Here is a 21908-nt window from a genome sequence, read left to right as displayed (position 1 = left end):
AGGGAAAGAAGAAATAAAACTGTCCCTCTTTGCAGATGACATGATCTTGTATTTAAAGAATCCCATAGACTCCACTCCCAAATTACTCAAGCTGATTCAAAACTTTGGCAAAGTAGCAGGTTATAAAATTAACCCCCAAAAATCAATGGCTTTTCTGTATGCCAACAATGAGAAAAGTGTGGCTGAAATTAGGAAAGCAACTCCATTTGTAATAGCCCCACAAAAAATAAAATACCTCGGAATTAACTTAACTAAAGAAGTGAAGGACCTCTATGATGAAAACTTTAAAATCTTGAAAAAGGAAATCAACACAGAACTTAAAAAATGGCAAAACCTCCCATGCTCCTGGATTGGAAAGATTAACATCGTGAAAATGGCAATACTTCCCAAGGCTATCTACAAATTCAACGCAATACCTATCAAAATTCCACCCTCATTCTTCAAGGAAATAGAAGAGGCAATCCAAAAATTCATATGGAACAATAAAAGACCCCGAATAGCAAAAACGCTCCTCAACGGAAAGAACACTGCTGGAGGAATATCAATACCAAATTTCAAACTCTACTATAAAGCCATAGTAATCAAAACAGCTTGGTATTGGCATAAGAACAGACCTCAGGACCAATGGAATAGAATTGAAAACCCAGAAATGAACCTACAGACCTATAGCCATCTAATCTTCGATAAGGGAGCTAAAACAATAGAATGGAAGACAGACAGCCTTTTCAGTAAATGGTGCTGGCAAAACTGGTTAACTACATGTAGAAAACTAAAGCTAGATCCTTATATATCACCCTGCACCAGAATCAACTCCAAATGGATCAAAGACCTTGAACTCAAAGCAGACACTCTGAAAACATTACAGGATGGAATAGGAGAAACCCTGGGTCTCCTTGGCTCAGGCCGAAATTTTCTGAATAGAGACCCGGAAACACAACAAATCAAAGAAAGGTTGGACAAATGGGATTGTATAAGGTTGCAGAGCTTCTGCAGGGCAAATGACATAGCTAGCAAGATCAATAGAAAGCCCACGGACTGGGAGAAGATCTTTACTAGCCATACAACGGACAAGGGTCTCATATCTAAAATATACTTGGAACTCAAAAAATTAAACCCCCCAACACCAAATCCTCAAAGAAACAACTGCCCAATAAGTAAGTGGGTGAAAGACTTAAAGAGAAGCTTCTCTGAAGAAGAAAGAAGGATGGCCAATAGACACATGAAGAAACGTTCAACATCCCTAGCCATAAAAGAAATGCAAATCAAAACAACATTGAGATATCACCTCACTCCAGTTAGAACGGCAAAAATCAAGAACTCTAACAACAACAGATGCTGGAGGGGATGTGGACAGAAAGGAACCTTACTTCATTGTTGGTGGGAATGTAAACTTGTTCAACCACTTTGGAAAGCAGTATGGAGGTTCCTCAAAAGACTTCACATAGAGCTCCCCTATGACCCAGCAATCCCACTTTTGGGCATTTACCCTAATGTTTACAAACAAGACCACACTAAAGCTACCAGCACAACTATGTTTATTGCAGCATTATTTACCATAGCTAAGATATGGAACCAACCCAGATGCCCCTCAGTAGATGAATGGATCAAGAAAATGTGGTATATATACACAATGGAATTCTATGCCTCCATCAGAAAGAATGACATTGCCCCATTTGTTAGGAAATGGAAAAACTTGGAAAAAATTATATTAAGTGAAGTAAGCCAGGCCCAAAGAAACGTAGGTCCCATGGTTTCCCTTATTTGTAATATCTAGTATATGTATGAGTCAAGTGGAAAAGGTCAGATAATGTGATGTCAGGAAAATGAACCCTTAGATGTGTATTTTAATGTTTTTTTTCTTTCATGCATGTGTTTCTAACGCATTTATAAGATTATCTCTTTGTTGCTTTGTATGTCCCTCCCCCACAGTATAACCCCTGCTTTCACTATATTTGATGTCAGTATAACTTGTGGAGGAGATGGGGAAAAACCAGTTGTTTAAGGATACAGGTGGACCTGTTGCAACAATGAGAAGTACAAGTTGTCATGTCCAAAACGAGCTTTACAACGTTGGTTGGGGGGGGGGGTGGGAAGGAGAAGGATTGGGATTGGGGGGGAGGGGGGAGGCTGGGAAGGGATGTGAAGGGTAAACAAAGGAGGAGGCTGCAATGCTTGGTAAGAAATGTACGCATTATCCTGCCCATGTAACTGTAACTCCTCTGTACAGTATGTTCACAAATAAAATTAAATTAAAAAAAAAAAATTCTACCAATTAATTTGAAGCAACATATGTAGGCAACATTTTCTTTCATAAATGCTGTTTGTTCCTGGGTAAAATCATCTTTCCAATTTAAGTAAGCATGTTTGTTAGTTTGGGGTTTTTTTTGTATTTGGGAGGGTAAAAGAGGTCACATAAAAGTTGAACCAAATGCTCACTCTGGCAACACATATACTAAAGTTGGAAGGATACAAAGAAGATGAGCATAGAGCCTGTGCAAGAATGACACATGCATCCGTAAAGCATAAAACAAAATAGAGAACAGCTTAACACAAATAAAAATAAACCAATAAAAGGTGGGGCAAGGATAAACAGAAACAACAGTGACACTAGACTAGACGCCATGTGGAAAATGGACTAGATATCTCCTGGGTGAGGACGGGAGAGAAAATCCAAGAGAGTGACAGAAGGGGAGACATCATTCACAAATATTGTACTTATTATCTGAGTCTTGTAACTATAACAACTCTGAATATCAACTTTATATGAACAATAAATAATTTTTAAAGATAAGCTTCAAATGGGGCCCCAAAACACTTTACCTAGATATTCTGGTTAGTGTTAAATGACATTCATTATATAGATTGTATTGTAATGGATTCACTGAAAGAGAACATTGTACTAATTAAAATGTACATGGTCTTCATAGAGGCCAAAAATAAAATTTTATAGAGAAGAATAAAAAGTATAAGTATGAAACGTTCCTAAATCATGTGAATAAAAATTGTCCAATCAAAAAAAAAAAAGATAAAGAACAGTGCTGGAGGAATATCAATACCAAATTTCAAACTCTACTACAAAGCCATAGTAATCAAAACAGCTTGGTACTGGCACAAGAAGAGACCTAAGAACCAATGGAATAGAATTGAAAACCCAGAAATGAATCCACAGACCTATAGCCATCTAATCTTCAATAAGGGAGCTAAAACAATAGAATGGAAGAAAGACAACCTCTTCAGTAAATGGTGCTGGCAAAATTGGTTAATCACTTGCAGAAAACTAAAGCTAGATCCTTATGTATCACCCTGCACCAGAGTCAACTCCAAATGGATCAAAGATCTCGGAGTCAAAGCAGACACCCTGAAACATTACAGGAAGGAATAGGAGAAACCCTAGGTATCCTTGGCACAGGCCAAAATTTTCTTAATAGAGACCCAGAAACACAACAAATCAAAGAAAGGTTGGACAAATGGGATTGCATGAAGTCTCAGAACTTCTGCATGGCAAAGGACATTGCTAGTAAGATCAATAGAAAGTCCACAGACTGGGAGAAGATCTTCACTAGCCACACAACAGACCAGGGTCTCATGTCTAAAATATACTTAGAACTCAAAAAATTAAATCCCTCAACAACAAATCCTCAAAGAAACAACTCCCCAATAAATAACTGGGCTAAAGACTTACAGAGAAACTTCTCTGAAGAGGAAATAAGAATGGCCAATAGACACATGAAGAAATACTCAACCTCCCTAGCCATAAAAGAAATGCAAATCAAAACACCAGTGAGATACCACCACATCCCAGTTAGAGTGGCTAGAATCAAGAACTCTACAACAACAGATGCTCGAGGGAATGTGGACAGAAGTGAATCCTACTGCATTGTTGGTGGGAGTGTAAACTTGTTCAACCACTTTGGAAAGCAGTATGGAGATTCCTCAAAAGACTCCACATAGAGCTCCCCTATGACCCAGCAATCCCACTTTTGGGCATTTACCCAAATGTTCACAAAGAAGACCATACTAAAGCTACCAGTAGGGCTGGGAAGGTGGCTCAGTGGTAAAGCATTTGTATTGCATGCATGAGGCCCTGTGTTCGATTCCTCAGCACCACATAAACAAAAAAGAAAAAAGACAGAAGTGGCGCTGTGGCTCAAGTGGTAGAGTGCTAGCCTTGAGCTGAAGAGCTGAAGGACAGTGACCAAGCCCAGAGTTCAGGCCCCATGACCAGACCCGCCCCCCCCCCCCCAAAAAAAAGCTACCAGCACAACTATGTTTATTGCAGCATTATTTACCATAGCTAAGATCTGGAACCAACCCAGATGCCCCTCAGTAGATGAATGGGTCAAGAAAACGTGGTATTTATACACAATGGAATTCTATGCCTCTATCACAGTATAACAGTAACCCCTGTTTACACTGTATTTGATATTCGTATAATTTGGAGAACGGAAGGGAAAAAACAAATTGTTTAAATAGGGATACAGGTGGACCCATTGCAACAATGAGATGTACAAGATGCTATGTCGAAAAACAAACTTTACAACTTTGGGGGAGTTCGGGGGCAGGGGGTGTAGTTGTGGAGATGGGAGGGCAGGGATGATAGGGGAAAAACAAAGGAGGAGGCAACAATGCTTGATAAGAAATGTCCTCATTACCTTGCTCATGTAATTGTAACCCCCACTCTGTATGGTATTTTCACAATAAAAAAAACTTATTTAAAAAAATGATAAGGTGTTGTATGACATTTAGACATAATTTTACTGTCAATAGATCAAAACAGGAGTTAGGCTACCTTGTTTTTGTTTTTGTTTTGTGCCATTTCTGGGGCTTGGACATTGCCTCTGAGCTTTTTTGCTCAAGGCTAGCTCTTCACCACTTGAGCTGAAGCTCTACTTCCAGCTTTTTGACAGTTAATTGAAAATAATAGTCTCATGGACTTTCTTGCCAAGATGGCAAGACTACAATCTGATCAGATCTTAATCTCCTGAGTAAGTAGAATTACCGGCTTGAGCTGCCAATGTCCAACTAGGCTACCATTTTTTAATGAATATTGAACTAAGAATTTTCTCCTTGTTTTTCACACTTCCTGCCAGATATAGACTGACTATATCTGCACTCTGGTGGTAGACTCCTATAATTAGGCCACCAAGGTGCTAGCAATTACAAGGATCCAAGAAACATATGATGCCACATGATAGTGCTTATACCTCTGTTTACTTGTACTCCATTGAATGCAGCAACCAGCATGCTGGTAGCACAGTGTCATTAGTCCTCTCTATTGGCTTATGGGATCTACACTGTTGAGAAGAAAGAAATATGTTCTTCAGAGTTTCTTTTGCTGATGGCAAACAGTGTACCTTTATGTCTTCATACTTTTATCAGCAGAGACTGATTTCAGTTGGTTCTCAGTTTTGTCTAGAAGTGAAAGTTAAAGTTAGTCTATAAAGCTAAGAGATAATAAAGTTGTTCCAGGGGACTAAAATGATTTAGAATTTTGGAAATGCATTATTCTCCTATGTGTCAATTCAGAGCACTTATATATAAGGGCAGCGGAGAAGGGCTCTTCTTTCTCTAGCTGTGTATTTTACAAGAAAGAATGATCTCATCACAAGTAGGAGCAATTTTTTTCCAATTTCCCAGGGTACCTCATCCACTTTTTAGTTTGTCCACTGTGACTGTTTATGAAGCAAAATCTCAGATTAGAGGTGTTTATTACGTGTCAACCCTGTCCTAAGCCCTTTTAGCTCCCCATTTCACCAAGGAGAAAAGCACAGCTCAAAGAAATTTAGTAGAGTGGGTATTTGAATCCTTATCTAGTTGACTCCAAAGTCCCTGTTCTTTGACATGTCACAGTGGGGATTTACAGAGCAAATAGGGCCTCTTTTAAAAAGGCAGACTTGTACAAAGAGCCCTATGCAAGCATCAATTCGTACAGTGCTCATGGAATACATGAATACTCCAGAGACAGGAAATGAAGTGATTGGTACCAGATGGACTCTGAGGAGAGAGCTTCAAGTGCATCTTGGCAGGGGGTAGAGGCCAACTCTACAGACGGCAGACTTTCTCAACGCACACACTGGCTCCTTACTGCTCTGCTCTACCCTGGTCTTCTCTGGCAAATATATGCCAATAGTAGTTTCAGGGAGGGAAGCCTTTTTATTTTGCTCAAGCTTAATCAGGAAACAAAGGCTTTTTGTCTTCTTCTGACTATCCTATCTGATGAGCATCACTTGACAACCAGTTGTTGTTGTTTGGGTGGTTCAGTTTGTTTGGGTTCCTCTCAGCTTCAATACTGGGGATTCAATGAAGAGCTGAGAGTTTAGCTTTACCTCTCCAGCCACATCCATGGCCCTTTTGCTCTTCAGTTGTTTTCCAGATAGGGTCTCACCTTCTCTTTCAGCCCAGGCTGGTTCTAAACTACATGATGCTCCTACCTCTACCTCCCAAGTAGCTAGAATCTAAGCCTGGCCTCAGATAACCATTCTTAAGAAAGACATGCAATTACATCTTTTGCTAAGTGACTAGCACATATTGTGCGAACATTACAGGGTGTGCTCTCACAAGACCACAGGAGATAGGCTCATCTCTGGATGTGGCTTCTTGATACAATCAGAAGTTATAGAAAACAAGAGATGAATGAAGTTGTTGCTGGGATAACCCAGCATGTTGTTTGGGGGTGAGCTTCTTCTTATAAGTAAAAGAATGCATTCTAACATAGGGATAAAGAGGATAGCATCATGAACACATAAGCCAGTACCATACTCAAGTATTATCATTATAAAATGCCATATACTGAACATAATTGTAGGTATTGTACTTTCATACAACCAACTGTACAGGAGGTTTATTTGTACCAGAGCTACCACAAACACTCAGGTCATGCAAGGGAGATTAAAACAGCTCCATTACAATTTTATGGGACCAGTGAAGTGTATGAAGTCCACTGCTACCTGAAAGACATGACTATATACTGGAAAATACCAGGATGTGAAAATATTGTAACATTTAACTATCTTTCAATCCAATAGTCTAAAGGAAAAGTACCTTGGGGAAATAGCCAATGATTAAGATAATGTTAATGGTTGATATGAGTTGTTCTCTTTCCTTGTTGTTCCAGTTGTTCGTATAACTTAGTGCTTTGACTTGGGATATCTGCAGATCAAACCAAGGTGAATATTGGTCTCAATTTTGTAAATGAAGAAATGAAAGCCTAAGGTGGTAATGCATCTGTTGGCTCAGGGTCACATAGTCAGTGGCAGAGCTTAGATTAGATGTTACACATTTTAAATTTTAGCATTTCAGTCTCTATATATACATATAGCAAGAGAATTAAATATATATATAAAGACTGAGAGGCTAAAATTTAAAATGTCTGGCATCTAATCTACATATAAATCTATATTATATATAAATATTATGTATAAAACATAAAAATGTTTTCTATAAATCAAAATGTTTTATAAATATATATAATGTGTACATAGAATATATATTATTGTTATTGGAAAGATGACTTATATAAATCAAGTAGTGAGTACATTTCTTTTAGAACTATGTCACCCCTTTCTTCACTCTTTTCTGGTTTTTCCCTCCCATCACCACCCACCAGTTGTATAATTCATTTTCAACATAGTGTAGTGAGAACTACTGTTGAATTTGTTCACCCTTTGTCCCACCATTTCTGTGCCCCTCCTCTTACTCTCCCCAAAACAGATAAACTAACAAACAAAACAAAAGGCAAAATGAACAGCAACTTATGAATGAATCAAGAAAATGTGATATATAGACACATCAGAAAGAATGGTATTGCACTATTCATAAGAAAGGGGAAGACTTGGGAAAACTTACATTAAGCAAAGTAAACTGGATCCAAAGAAACATAGGTTGCATGTTTTCCCACATTTGTAACTAGAATGTGCCTATAAATCTACAAGTAAACACACTAGATGGTAAAAGACAAAAAAAATACACTGGGACATGACAAATTATACAGGTCTCTAGATATTCACAGGATGAGACCAAAGGAGGATATTCTTAGGAGATCACAAAGGCTCAATAGCTATGTGCATATGATCATATAAAATAATATCTATCAAAACAAACTTATTTTTTCTAAAAGTGTGTGTGTGTGTGTGTGTGTGTGTGTGTGTGTGTGTGTGCTGGTCCTAGGCCTTGAACTCAGGGAAGGGGAGCTGTCCTTTAGTTTTTTTGCTCAAAGTTGGTATTCTGCCACTTCAGCCACAGCTCCACTATGGGTATTTGGTGGTTAATTGGCCATTAAGATTCTCATGTCTGGGGCTGGGAAGGTGGCTCAGTGGTAGAGTGCTTGCCTTGCATGCTATGAGGCCCTGGGTTCAATTCCTCAGCACCACATAAGCAAAAAGAATAAAGCCGGAAGTGGCTCTGTGGCTCAAGTGGTAGAGGGCTAGCCTTGAGCTGAAGAACTGAGGGACACCGCCCAGGCCCAGAGTTCAGGCCCCATGACTGGACCCCCCCCCCCAAAAAAAAAGATTCTCATGCCTACGCTGGGCTTGAACTGTGATCCTCAGATTTCAGCCTCCTGAGTAGCTGGGATTATAGGTGTGAACTAACAGCACCCGGCCATACCGCATCTCAGCCTCGAGTGCATGCTGCACCACAGTGCTTCTTTCTCAACTTTTGTGAAACTAACAATTTATCTTTCCCGATAAAATCAAAAGGCAGAAGAACCACTTCAGTAATGGAATTGTGAAGCTTCAAAGGACTACTTATCACTGAACTTCATTTGTGTTCTTTTCTAGGTTTCCCCCAAGTATATAGAGAAAATATGTCCCAAAATGTCTACCATGTTAATCACAGAAGATAATACACAAAAAAATTATTTAATGAGACTGAGAAAATTATAGGCATGAAGACATATTCACTGGGTCTCCACTGGACATTATTATAATGTTAAGTGCTAACAATGATGCTAAACTATCAGTGTCCATCCCATGGTTCTCCCTTCCAGAAAAGAAAGAAGCAAAAAGCTCCCAACCCATTTAGTCCATTATGTCTTCCCATTGGCATTCCTACAGTTTATTTGCTCAAACTGGTTTAGCTCAGTTTCTTGACATATCAATATGTCAGCCTGTCACTGAAGATCTATGTCTATGCCTAGCACTTGGTAAGGCACTTAGAAAACACGGAAAAGTATTTAATGCTTTTTACATACACCATGCTTTCCACTTAGTATAATGAATCTTCGTGACAATCTTTTGAGGTAATGATTATGTGTATCCTCTTTGCCAGAGGAAGCTGAGGCCCACAGAACCTAATTAGTGCCTTTGGATGCCAACCTGGTGAATAGCAAACTTAAGCTATAGAAGCCTAGTCTGTGTACCTTCAACAGCTACACTTTTTTTTTTTTTTTTGTCAGTCATGGGCCTGAACTCTGGGCCTGGGTGCTGTCCCTCAGCGATTCAGCTCAAGGCCAGCACTCTACCACTTGAGCGACAACACCACTTCCTGTTTTTTCTATGTGGCACTGAGGAATTGAACCCAGGGTCTTATGCATGCAAGGCAAGCATATTACCACTGAGCCACCTTCCCAATCCTAACAGCTGTACTTCTAACAGCTGTATTGTGTGGCACCACACACACCCAATTGAGTGTAGATACCATTCTTTTTACAATAATGGCACTCCAAGTTAAGGAAAATGAGACTCGGGTGACCCTGAGCTGAGAATCAAACTCCAAATTTTGGAGTCTGGGTCTGACTTTGGATCTGACTCCAAAGTCCTGACTCATTCTTGACTTAGACATTTGTGGGTAGCTCTGAACTCTATTTATGGAAAATCATATCTTTTGTTGTTGTCCTTGCTGAACATGGGGCTTGAACTCAAGGTCTGGGTGCTGTTTCTGACCTCTTTTGCCCAAGAATAGTGCTCTACCGTTTTGAGCCACCACTTCCAATTTTTGAGCAGTTAATTGGAGATAAGTGTCTCATGAGGACTTTTCTGCCTGGGCTGGATTCAAACCTTGATCTTCAGATCTCAGCCTCCTGAGTGGCTAGGATTATAGGCATGAGCCACCAGCACCCAGCATATCCTTTCTTATACCCAACAAATCTAAGGCTTGATTTCTCCAGAAAATATGGAAGTCACTTAATCTTTCAGATGGCACCTTACATTTGAATAGCCAATCATAATTTTCTCAAATCTCAAGTTGGAATTTAGGCTGAAGACATCTGAAGATAAACATTTTCATTCATTCCTCCTGGAATTTAATAAGTATCAAGCTGGGTTGTAGTGGCTTCCTCTCATTTTTCTACATGGCAAAAAATATTAAGCATATTTTTCTCAAGTTAACACAAAACCCAAAACCAACATATTTGCTTGAGCGTTTGTAACACAGCATGAGAAACAAAAGCAGTTGGGAAATTCCAGAGTTGACAGTATAACATCAATCTTAACCTCGTTGAGACAGAACTCATAACATTTTATTACATGCTCTCAGACAGGAACAAGGCCCAGTTATCATTTTTCAGGATGTAGCATAGTGTTTGCAAACAAACGCTATTTGTTATCATCATTCATCTCTATCCCGACTGCCATCAACTTAATTATGATCATTCTCAAAGACTAGGCATCCACCAACTTTATCTAGAGCTGCCTCTGAGGATGTTTGACAAGTATTACTCTTAGAAAGAGCCTCCTCACTCTGAAAGGCTCAGTGAAAGGCTCAGAGACAATGAAACGATCCTCTCATTTTAACAGTAGAAGCTAAGCATATAAGTAACTACAGAAGACTGGATCAAGGGGTTCCACTCGATGCCCTCTAAGGTTGCTTTCAAATCCCAGCACATCTGTTGCTTTTACATATCGTTTGTCTCCTATTCACTTTGACTCACATTCATCATACTTCATTGAATATATGCTATCTGTCCAATGTTTTTTTCTTTTAGATTTCTGCTGTGATAGTGGATGGGTGGGAAGCACATTGTGGCAGAAATAAGTGATGGAACAAAACCATTCACCACAAAGCCAGGAAGAGACAGGAGAGGAAGAGGAATGGTTGGTGTCTGTGCCCATCATCCTATTCAGGGGCAAGTTCCTAGGCTAAGCTCCACAACCTAAGACTTCCCATTGGACTCCACCTCTTAACAGTCTCACCACCTCCCCAAAGAGCCACAGGCTGTGGACCACACCCCTAACACATGGTTTGTGTGTGGGGGGGGGGTGCATTCTAGATCCACGTTTGAGATTTCTTTAAAAACTGGATTTCCAAACACCTGTTGTTTTTCTTTCTGTTACAGTAAACACTAAATTTATGCATTTAGAATTCATGGGAAGTTATTAGTTTTTCCTAACATTGTATGAACCTAACAATGTATTCTAGTACCTCAAAAATACATCAAAGTGTATCAAATTCCCAAGTTCAGTAACAGCTTACATACTGTTTCATGTAGATCCTAAATGTTTTTTCATTAATATTTCCTCTGATTCTCTCTTCAGTTAGGTGAATTTGTCATCCTATTTTTTTCTAGCTGTTACAACTCCCATTTCACTGTAAGTTAAGCATCGTAGACCAATGAAAAATGCTTAAGAGGCAACATAAAAGGAAATGTTACCCATTAGAAATCATCAGGACTCATTGGTGAACCATTAATTTAGAAGGCATTGCTACAGCATGTACCTATTGTACCATAATAAGTGCCCAGGGAGCAGGTATTCTAGTTCACTGGTCTCAGCCAGTATTTGCTGTATTAACTACTACACATTGCGCATTCATGGGCAATTAACCAGATTCTTTCAATGTCCACCTATTCTCCAGGGCAAAAGAAAGCATAAAACATAACACTAGGCACAAAGTAAACATTCAACAAATACTGTCAATTGGTTACTTAATTGACTGGAAACTGCCTTCCTTCTTCCTGAGAAGGAGGGTGTTCATTAGCACGGCCAGTCCCGTGAATCCTTAGAATTTACTAATGCTGCAATTCACTTTATACAAGCTTTCATGTGGGCTTACCTGCCTGCTAGAAATGAGCTTAGGAAAACACTTTGTGGCTTTGTCAGTACTAAATTGAAACCCCAGAGGTAATGTTAAACACATGACAGGTATTCTACTGTTAGCTGCTAAATAACTTGAATGACCAGAGAATAGATGTGGGATTTTATTAGAAGGTATGAGGTCACTTTCTTCACTTGGGTCTATCATCCTCTGTTCCGTAGCATAAGAACACTTGGTTGAGGCTGGTATATGGCTCTCCGTGTAGTAATACTTGAGTGAATCACTTCATGAGTGAACAAACCAGCCAGTCCTAATGTAGTCTGTTCCTTAAAGAGTCTTCATCTGATTTCATGGTAGTTCATCACTGGCTATTAACAGTCTGAACTGTGACTGTTGTCAGACTAGTATAAATTTCTTTACACTAGCTCAGATATTCTTCGTCATCTATGGCCAGTTGGTAGTTGTCCTTATTTAACCTGCAGAGGAAAACCAATAAACAAGTCATGACCACAGCATTCTTCAGACATAGTGAGAGACAGGTTGAATGTATCACCTGTGTGTTAACTGTTATTTAACATTCAAAGTTAGACTTAGCTCCAGAGTAAAACTTAAAGAAGGTAGGTATCCACAAAACTGGTGCTTGACTCCATAGACATTTGGTAAACATTAGCAGCGTGCTGCCAAAATTTCTATGCTTATCTGTAAACACCACACACACACACACACACACACACACCACTTAATACTTCAAGTTATATGAAGTATAAAATCCATGGTAATGGTAATGCTTCCTGGATATGCAGACTCTAAGCTGATGAGACAGGTCTAATGTTTTGACTTGGTTCATGGGATTGTTGAGAATCAGCCAGTTTGCCATGTTTACTTTGAGGTTACAAGGACCAGAGGGATGTTCCACTAGAAAGATTTTATCACTGTAAACAGAAAAAGATACATCTCACAGGCAGAAGAAGCAGGAAATTGGTTTCAAAGACCATGGTAGTCCATGTGTAATGAATAGGCTTTGCTAGGAAACTTTTTATTTTCAACAGCCAACAGCTCCTTAATTGTTTTGCTATTAATTAGCTAAGGACACAGTTTAAGTATGATCAAAGTATTCCAGATGAAAGGCAGGTTTTTTTTTTTTTAAAGAGGAAAATGTCTAATTAGCTTCCTGTAGTACATAAATCCATTTCTTCCTGGCCACTGGGGCTAACCCAAGGCAAAAAATAAATAAAATAAAATAGATGTGCTCATTTTGTTGCCTGATTTAATCAGAAGTAGAGACCCACAGCCCCTCTTCAGATGAGTAACTGACAGCAAGAGGCTGAAGAATGTGTTCCTGGAAGCCATGACACAGGATCAGGCTATGTGGGAATGTGGTTTGACAGTCTGAGGAAAGTTTTCTTGTGTGCATTTTCTTTTTAACTTAAAGTATCTGAAGTGAGACTTGAAAATTGTTCTCTTTAGATAGTGCTTTGATGAATACTCTTTTTTGCCCTTTGTTAGCAGAGAGATGAAGGATAAAAGTCTGTCATTATAGTAAGGAAATGTGGTTGTTAGAAAAGTATGTGTGAGTGTGTGAATTCCTTAGTCATTCTGCATAGTATATCAATGAAAAAAAAACCAACAACTAGATCCTGGGGCTGGAGAAGCTTTGAAGGCCACCCACACCCGCTTGATCTCCCTCCCCTCAGGAGGCTGGCAGAGTGAGCCTTTTTGAGTTTTTTGGTGTTATTTTTTTTTTTTTTGCCTTTTCTTTATGTCTCACACACTTGGAAATCACAAGCAACTACCAAAACTACTGAAATTAGCTCAAAAAATCACAAACAATTAAGACTATCCAAACGAATTCAAATCTGCCTGGTTAAAATCTGGACAACTCTCTTGATCCAATCATCTACTGAGGGGCATCTGGGTTGGTTCCATATCTTAGCTATGGTGAATAATACTGCGATAAACGTAGTTGTGCTGGTAGCTTTAGTGTGGCCTTGTATGTGATGGTTTGGGTAAATGCCCAGAAGTGGGATTGCTGAACTATAGGGGAGCTCTTGTGGAGTTTTTTTGAGGAAACTCCATACTGCTTTCCAAAGTGGTTGAACAAGTTTACACTCCCACCAACAATGTAGTAAGGTTCCCTTCTGTCCACATCCCCTCCAGCATCTGTTGTTATTAAATTTCTTGATTATAGCCATTCTAACTAGTGTGAGGTGGAATCTCAATGTTGTCTTGATTTGCATTTCTTTTATGGCTAAAGAAGTTGAGCATTTCTTCATGTGTCTATTGGCCATTCTTGTTTTGTCTTCAGAGAAGCCTCTCTTTAAGTCTTTAGCCCACTTATTAATCAGGCGGTTGTCTCTTTGAGGATTTGTTGTTGGGGGACTTAAGTTTTTGACTTCTAAGTATATTTTAGATATGAGAAAATGTGATATATATATACATACATACATACATACATACTTACATATGTACATACAATGGAATTCTATGGTTCCATCAGAAAGAATGACATTGCCCCATTTGTTAGGAAATGGAAAGAGTTGGAAAAAAAATGTATTAAATGAAGTAAGCCAGACTCAAAGAAACATAGGTCCCATGATTTCCCTTATCTGCAATAACTAGTATATGTCTAGGAGAAGCAGAAGAGGTCAAAGCTATATAGATATTACCATAAAACCTGATGTTAAGTGAAATAAACCCCAAGATAGGGACACAAGAGGTTTTATCTTTGTTGCTATTCTTCTTAATGTACTTATTATGTACTATTTGATTTTCTTTTTATTTCTTTATATGTGCTTCCCCTAAGGTACAACCCCTGTTGTCACTATATTTTATTCCAGTGTCCTGCATCTTGTTTATACATTTTTCTAATTTGGGAAGGGGAAGGGAAATAACAAAATGCTGAAATAAGGATACAGGATGACCAATTGTAACAATGAAATGTACAAGACAGTATGTTGAAAACAAACTTTACAACTTTGTGGAAAGTGGGGGGAGTGGGAATTAGGGTGGGGAAAGGGATGGTAGGGGAAAAATAAAGGAGGGTGTAACAATGCTAGATAGGAAATGGATTTATTACCAGCCCCCCTGTACAGTATCTTTACAATAAACAATACATATTAAAAAATCTGGTACTCTCTTTTTGATTTTGAGAGAGAGTTTTGCTTCTAGGTCAAATACTCACAATGACTATGCATAATTTATGCATAAGTCCTATGGACTAATGCACCAAAGGCAGTCATATTGGACATACAGAGTTAATTGGTGGGACTTTGTATACAAAGTATTTGTTCAGGTGGAGGGCAGAATTGTTTCTGGTATGCTCTGGTGTAGCTCTAGATTCTAGCAAACTTAGATCCCAGTAAAATCAGTGACATGTAGGAAAATGAAGGGATGGGAAGGGGAAACAAAGGAGGAGGCTACAATGCTTGATAAGAAATGTACTCATTATCTTGCCCATGTAATTGTAACCCCTCTGTACAGTATTTTCACAATAAAAAGACCTAATAAATGGATATGTATTTTATGAGGAGAGGAGAGGAGGGAAGGGGAATGAAGGGGAGAGGGGAGGAGCTTGAAATTCATCTCTCCATGTTCTGCTGACCTTTAGGGTTTCTGCTGAGCCATCTGTTTGTGTGTTGGTACTTCAGTAAAGAGAACACAGAGACAGCAAATAGGCATGTGACAAGATTCATAACCAAGAGAACCATTAGAGAAATGCAAACCACCACTGCCATTGAATCTATCTCTATTGTTCCCAATAAAAATATTAACATACGCCGGTGAGGATGTGCAAGCTGGAACTCTTTCTCTTTTTTCTTTTTTGTCTTTTGTTGGTGGTAGTGCTGAAGTTTGAACTTAAGTGCTGAAGTTTGAACTTAAGACCTATGCTGTATCTTCCAGTGTTTCCCCTAAGTTTTCCTCTATTTCGCTTCAAAGTTTCAGATTGACATTAAGATCTTTGTTCTACTTGTAGTTTATTTTGTACAGGTTGAGAGGTAGGCATCCAGTTTCAATCTTCTGTATTTAGATACATAAGTACAGTTTGCCTGTACCATTTATCAAAAAGGCCGTCTTTTCTCCAGTGTGTAGTTTTGACTCATTATGTCAAAAAGCATGTGACAGAAGCTTATATGGGTTTGTTTCTGGGTCTTTTATTCTGTCCCATTGGCCTGTTTCTGTCTTTGTGCCATTACTGGTACAGTTTTTGTTACTTTGGCTTTGCAGTATATTTTGAAATCAGCTATTGTGATAGCTCCAGCATTGCTCTTTTTTTTTTTAACTTCAGAATTACCTTGGCTAATTAAGGACTTTTATGTCTCCTTATGAATTTTAGGATTGATTTTTCTGTGTCTACAAAGAATGACATTCAGATTCTGACGGGAACTGCCCTACATCTGTGGATGGCTTAACCATTTCACAGTATTAATTCTGCCAATCCATGAACATGGGAGATGTTTCTGTTTTCTGGTATCTTCTTCAATATCTTTCTTCAAGATTTTACAGTTTTCAGAAAGGAGTCTTCCACCTTCTTAATTAAATGTATCCTCCACATTTTATATAGGAAAGCTATTGATTTTTAAATGTTATTTTTAGATCCTGCTACAGTGCAGTTTATTTGGTGGAATCTTTAAGCTCCCTTAAGCATAAAATCACATTATCTCCAAAGAGGAATAATACAAAATATAACTCCTTCTTTCTCTCTTTAATTCTCTTTTGAATTTCCCCACTTAATTCTCTCTCTCTCTCTCTCTCTCTCTTTCTGTCTCTCTGCTGTTGTGTGGAATGGAGTTTGTATGAAGGGACGCTTCACTGATGAGTGTTGGTCATGTGGCATACTTACTACTATAGATCAGTACATCTGCTGTTCTCTGAGATGTGCGAGGACAAAGGTCATGAGCTTCACCCAGCTACAGGAGTCATTTTAGAAATTTGTTACCTGAAATTCAGCCTTGTCTTCCTCCTTAATGTCTTCCTTTCAGTACTAAATAGCAAGCCTAAAGGCCTCTAGTTTGTCTAGAAAATAAGTAAAATAGAATAAAATAGTAAGAGAATTGCAAGTGTTAATTAGAATTCATCAATGAAAGCATCTAGCACAACGTTATTAATCCCCAATCCTTCTGCTCTCATCTTTTCTTTGAGCCAATATGAGGGAAATGGTCCAAAAGGGGCAACCACAGTGCACATGAGAGAATGCAGGTTTGCTCCGAAGACTGACTGGCACAATCAAGTGATGTGTATACACTGAGTCAGACTATAATTCTATTAGCTCACTGCTGTCTTGGAAAGTGCTAAATATCTGGTGCTTCCTTAGGGGAGTGACTCAACACCATCTTCAAGCGGCTTAGCTATGACTGAAACTTCACTCTGGGTTATCAGAATGCTGTCCCTGAGTCAGAGGAACATGCATCAATACTGCGTGTGTGTGTGTGTGTGTGTGTGTGTGTGTGTGTGTGTGTGCATGCGCGCGTGTGCATGCATATCAATGTGATCCTGGATGTTTCTTGACTGGGATGTTTATTATTTTTTCACATGTGCATACTTTCCCACCAAGCCTTCTTCCTGTGGTAGAATGTGCTGTAGTGTTTCTACAAAACATCAGCTCATTATTCCTGACTCTTATGACATTCATCTTTCTTATTCATCCTGAAGGACTTGTTGCAGGAGGCAGGCATCGCAGGAGGTAGACTCAGAAAAGGATAACATATACAAAATGATTTCTGATTGTAATTATAATGACAACTGACTGCAGCCTCTTTCCCTATTCAATTATTTTTCTTGGAAAAAAAAATTCCCGTGTGTCTAGTTTGAGGGAGAAACCATCATCAGGTAAACAAGATATCAAGATTGTCGTCATGTAGATGAGATGTATGTAGTAGCATTAAGTCTTGTTACTAAAATTAACAGCATTGAATAAGAGAAAAAATCTAGATTTACTATTGAAGGTTACATGTAGTAAGAAATGTGATACATATATATATAATATTTCACAATTCTCTCTCTTTTGTGTATGTGTGTGTGTGTGTGTGTGTGTGTGTGTGTGGAGAGAGAGAGAGAGAGAGAGAGAGAGAGAGAGAGAGACTTGTCTACTTGTCTATGCATACATAAACACCCACACAGGGCATGCTAGAGGGAAAGATTTCTATGCATACTCAACCAATCAACATAAGAGCACATTCTGTTTCAAGTGGTTCCATGTGGTTGGTGAAACAGCTACAGATGAGGGTAGGTTATGAAAAGTAACCAAATGCAGTAAGATATAAAATCCTGCTCTTTCCCTCAAACAAACACTGTTTGGAGCACCTATTATATGGGAGACACTAAGACTGCGTGTCTTAGCCTCTCGTACATATTAGATGCTCTTGTATTGGGAACACAAGACCTCTGCCCTCCTGAAAGAAATCACATATATTGGTGAATAGGAAAAAAAGGAAGATAAGGAAAATGATTACTCCTCATGAAGGAAAACATGAGGAAGAAGAATGAGGGAAGATGACTACTGGGGAGGGGGACCGTTTGAGGAAGGGTCATTAGTATGAATTTCTCTAAGAATAGACATCACTGCTGAGATGAAGCAAGATGCAATGTCAGCCTTCAGAAGTACAAGGAGGAATATTCAGGGAGAGAGAATGGTGAATGGTGAATGCAAACTTAAAGACTGGCTGTCTTGGAGATATAGAGGGAGAGTCTGTAGGCTAGAATAGGATGTGGGGGCTTGAGGGTATATGTATATAGAGAGATTGGAGTTGTATAGGAATATATACTGTGGGAAATGGTTGGCTTATATTAAGTGCAATGAGAAAGCTTTTGACTAAGACTGATCTGCATTTTGACATCATCTCACTTCCAAATGCTGAGCAGCAAGAATATTGTGAACAGACAAGAAGACAGAGGAAGCAGAAAGCAATCAGGAAACAGAGTCATCCAAGCACCAGAGGGCACGGAGCCTGTTGGCAGTAGCTAAGAAAAAGCACAATGGCAGAATCGGAAAGACAAGGGGACAGCGTGTTTATCGGATGTGAAGGATGAAGATGATGTGAAAATGGCTCTTGGGCCATTATGAACATTGAGATTGCCTTCAGTGGGTGCTGTAAGCAATACAGAAGGCTTCCTAGAATAATTCACATTTTATAGCGAGCACAAGGACTTTTTCCTTAGAAGAGAAAAGTGGTCTGCCCATGCTTATTGTGTGAGGCTTCTGAGGTCCACGACAGAATTCTTTCCTGTGTGATCTCAGGCTATCCTCAAAGGAGCTCCAAGATTCCTTATAGATAGAATTTCTCTGATATAGAAATAGAAATTCCCAGGGTTGAGAGCCTGACCATTAGAGGAATTGGGTCAAATGAACAATGGGTGCAGGGCATCTCTCCCGGCTGTTATAACGTGATCACCATATCTCCTCATTTTGCTGCACTTTCTGCAGTTCTTTGCACCTTCTGTCCAATGCAGGGAAGGGGCAGTCCAAATCAGAACCAGCAGAGGGCAGCATGGAGCCATATACACCCAGCACAACCCTGCTGGAGGTCCTCAGACCCTCTGGGGAGCATGTACAACCAACCTGTTTCAAAGGAACATCTGTGCTGGGGTCCTGAACCACTACTGTCTAAGAAAGCTAGTCAAAGAGATGTCTTGTTAAATCAAGGTGTCAAGAAGGGAGAACCCTAAGAACAACTCTTGAATACACAGTCCAAGTTACAGATAAAATTTTATTTTTTTACCTACCAAGTATAGAGTAATACCACGTGCCTGATACAATCTGTTATATGAATTATCTCACCTAACCCTCATATTGACTGCACTATATAGATGAGAAAGCAAAATGAATTTCTGAGGCTCATGAAGGGGTAGTTTCTCCTAACCACAAAAGTCTGTTTAACTATAAAATCTTCCCCCAAGGCTATGACAGCACTTATTATTTTTCCAGTGTCTTGCTAGATGCTCTGGGAATTTAAAGGAAGTGTTGCATACATTTTATATATAAGACTTAGTTCTTGTTCTTGAGGTCAATATACTTTTAGAATAGAGGGAATCAATTGAACAACTAAGTAGTCATATAACCAAAGGTGTTTAATCTAGAGCCTAACAGCTTGCTCGAACTGTATCTTCAATTCAACAATTCTCCAGTCTTAAAATATTGTTACAGTTGTACTACATAGCTACTATGAACAGAGCCACCTTTGCATCTCAAAGGATTTATGAGAAGCAGTGTGGTATATACATACCATTCATTCATTCAATCAATCATTCACCAAATCGTACCAACGTCTCAGACCATGGCAGTCAAACAGAAACACTAATTTCTGTTCATGAAGAGCTTATAATCTAGTTTGAGGTAGTAGAAAAGAGACACACCCAAGTAAATCTGCAAAAATATACATATACTGTATACTGTAGATATACACGTATGTGTGTATATACGTATATACACAATTGTATATTGCATACAAGAATTCACTGTCCCTAGTGACATAAGCTCTTGGGCTAGCAATTTCTTGACCTTGAATTATGTCACTTCCAGCCCTATTCCAGCCACCCAGTAGCAGTGTTTTCAACAGATCCTCTGTGATTTCTCATGGTCCCTTGGATCCCAGCTAGCACTAGCCTTTCTCTTACTGTCAAGTTCTGTCCCCTTTCTGTTTTCTCTCACCCATTCTGCATACCACAGCAGATCAGTTCAGTAACACCTCCCTTCCTGCTCTAAAATCCTGCTAATTGCTTGAGAAACCCATGCTGAGGAAGCCTATGTGTAACTCAGCACCTCTCTTAGCCTCTCTCTGTTCACATGCCCTCCATGACAGGCCCTGGAAGCTTCCCTGCATACCTGCTGGCTCCTTGGCTTTGTTTCCTCTTTCTCCCTCCTTGGCCCCATTTCTGGCCTTCTCTTCTCAGTTCATCGTCCACACACCCGTACTTTCCTTTCTTTAATCAACACCCAAGGACTAACTATATGAATGCCTTCTTACAGTCTTGGCCTCCGAATCTTTCTTGATTTGTGTCTGTCTTTTTCTGTCCATAGGGTTGGTTGCTGCAGTAGGCATGACATGATACGGCTGGATAGCCTGCAGAAGAATCGTTTGGAGGTCAATCACTCACGCTTTATTGATGCCTGCCTGTCTGCATTCCTGCTTTCTCCTACAGGTATTTATTGACTATTCACACTTTTCTAGCATTACAGCTGGTCCAGTGACCTAGCATCCTAGACTAGAATGAAGAGGAGCCGGCCAGAAGACTGGAGAATTATGGGAGAAAAGAAATGTCTTGGAATAAGGTAAAGCAAGAGAGGTGGGAGCCCTCTACTCTACATGGCAGTTCATATTTTAACTTATTCTAAAAACCAGGGGATCAGGGCAAGCATCTGAGCAAAAGATTGCAACGTGGTGGCTATGAGAAGGGGAGGGGCCGTGTTAGCCGATGCAGAAGATCAGATGAGAAGTGATGTCTTCCTGAGCACAAAGGTTCCATTTGCTGAGTCCCAGGATCCCTTCAACCTTCTCATGTGCCCTCCAGGCTCATGCCCCACACTCCCTCCTCTCATCTAGCTCACACAGAGAGCCTTGTGCCCCATGCCCGCACTCCATGCTCTAGATAAAATAATCCACTCTCCGTGTTCTGAGTGCTCGGACACATCCCCCGCTCCAGGGCTTTGCTCACGCTGTTCATCAACCTGCATGTCTCGCTCCAATCTCAGTCTGTCCCTATGCTCAGCTCTGCTAGAAAGGCTACTTTGATCAGCACATTGGGTAGTCCTCCTCTCAAATTTATAGGTACCACTTTTTATGATATAAGCATGAGTTTATAACCTCCATTCTAATCAATTTATTCTTACTGTTTCCTCACTTGTGTTTTAGGGGAAGGAAACCTGTTTCATTAGTATTTCTAGTCTCTTCAAGCTGCAACTATCTTGCACAGCATAATGTCTCAATGGGTGCAAAACTTGTGGT

General features: G+C 39.5%; 1 non-coding gene across 1 annotated transcript; it reads left to right on the top strand.

Moving 5' to 3' along the window:
- Positions 1-2428: 2428 nt before the first annotated feature.
- Positions 2429-2535, top strand: LOC122118282. The gene has a single exon (XR_006149318.1). It is a non-coding gene; the product is annotated as a U6 spliceosomal RNA (small nuclear RNA).
- The last annotated feature ends 19373 nt before the right edge of the window (positions 2536-21908 follow it).

Source organism: Dipodomys spectabilis, unplaced genomic scaffold, assembly GCF_019054845.1.
Source record: "Dipodomys spectabilis isolate Male_0828 unplaced genomic scaffold, ASM1905484v1 ptg000147l, whole genome shotgun sequence".
Lineage (NCBI taxonomy): Eukaryota > Metazoa > Chordata > Mammalia > Rodentia > Heteromyidae > Dipodomys > Dipodomys spectabilis.
The sequence above is the reverse complement of the archived record's forward strand: the minus strand, read 5'-3'. Positions and strand labels throughout refer to the sequence as shown.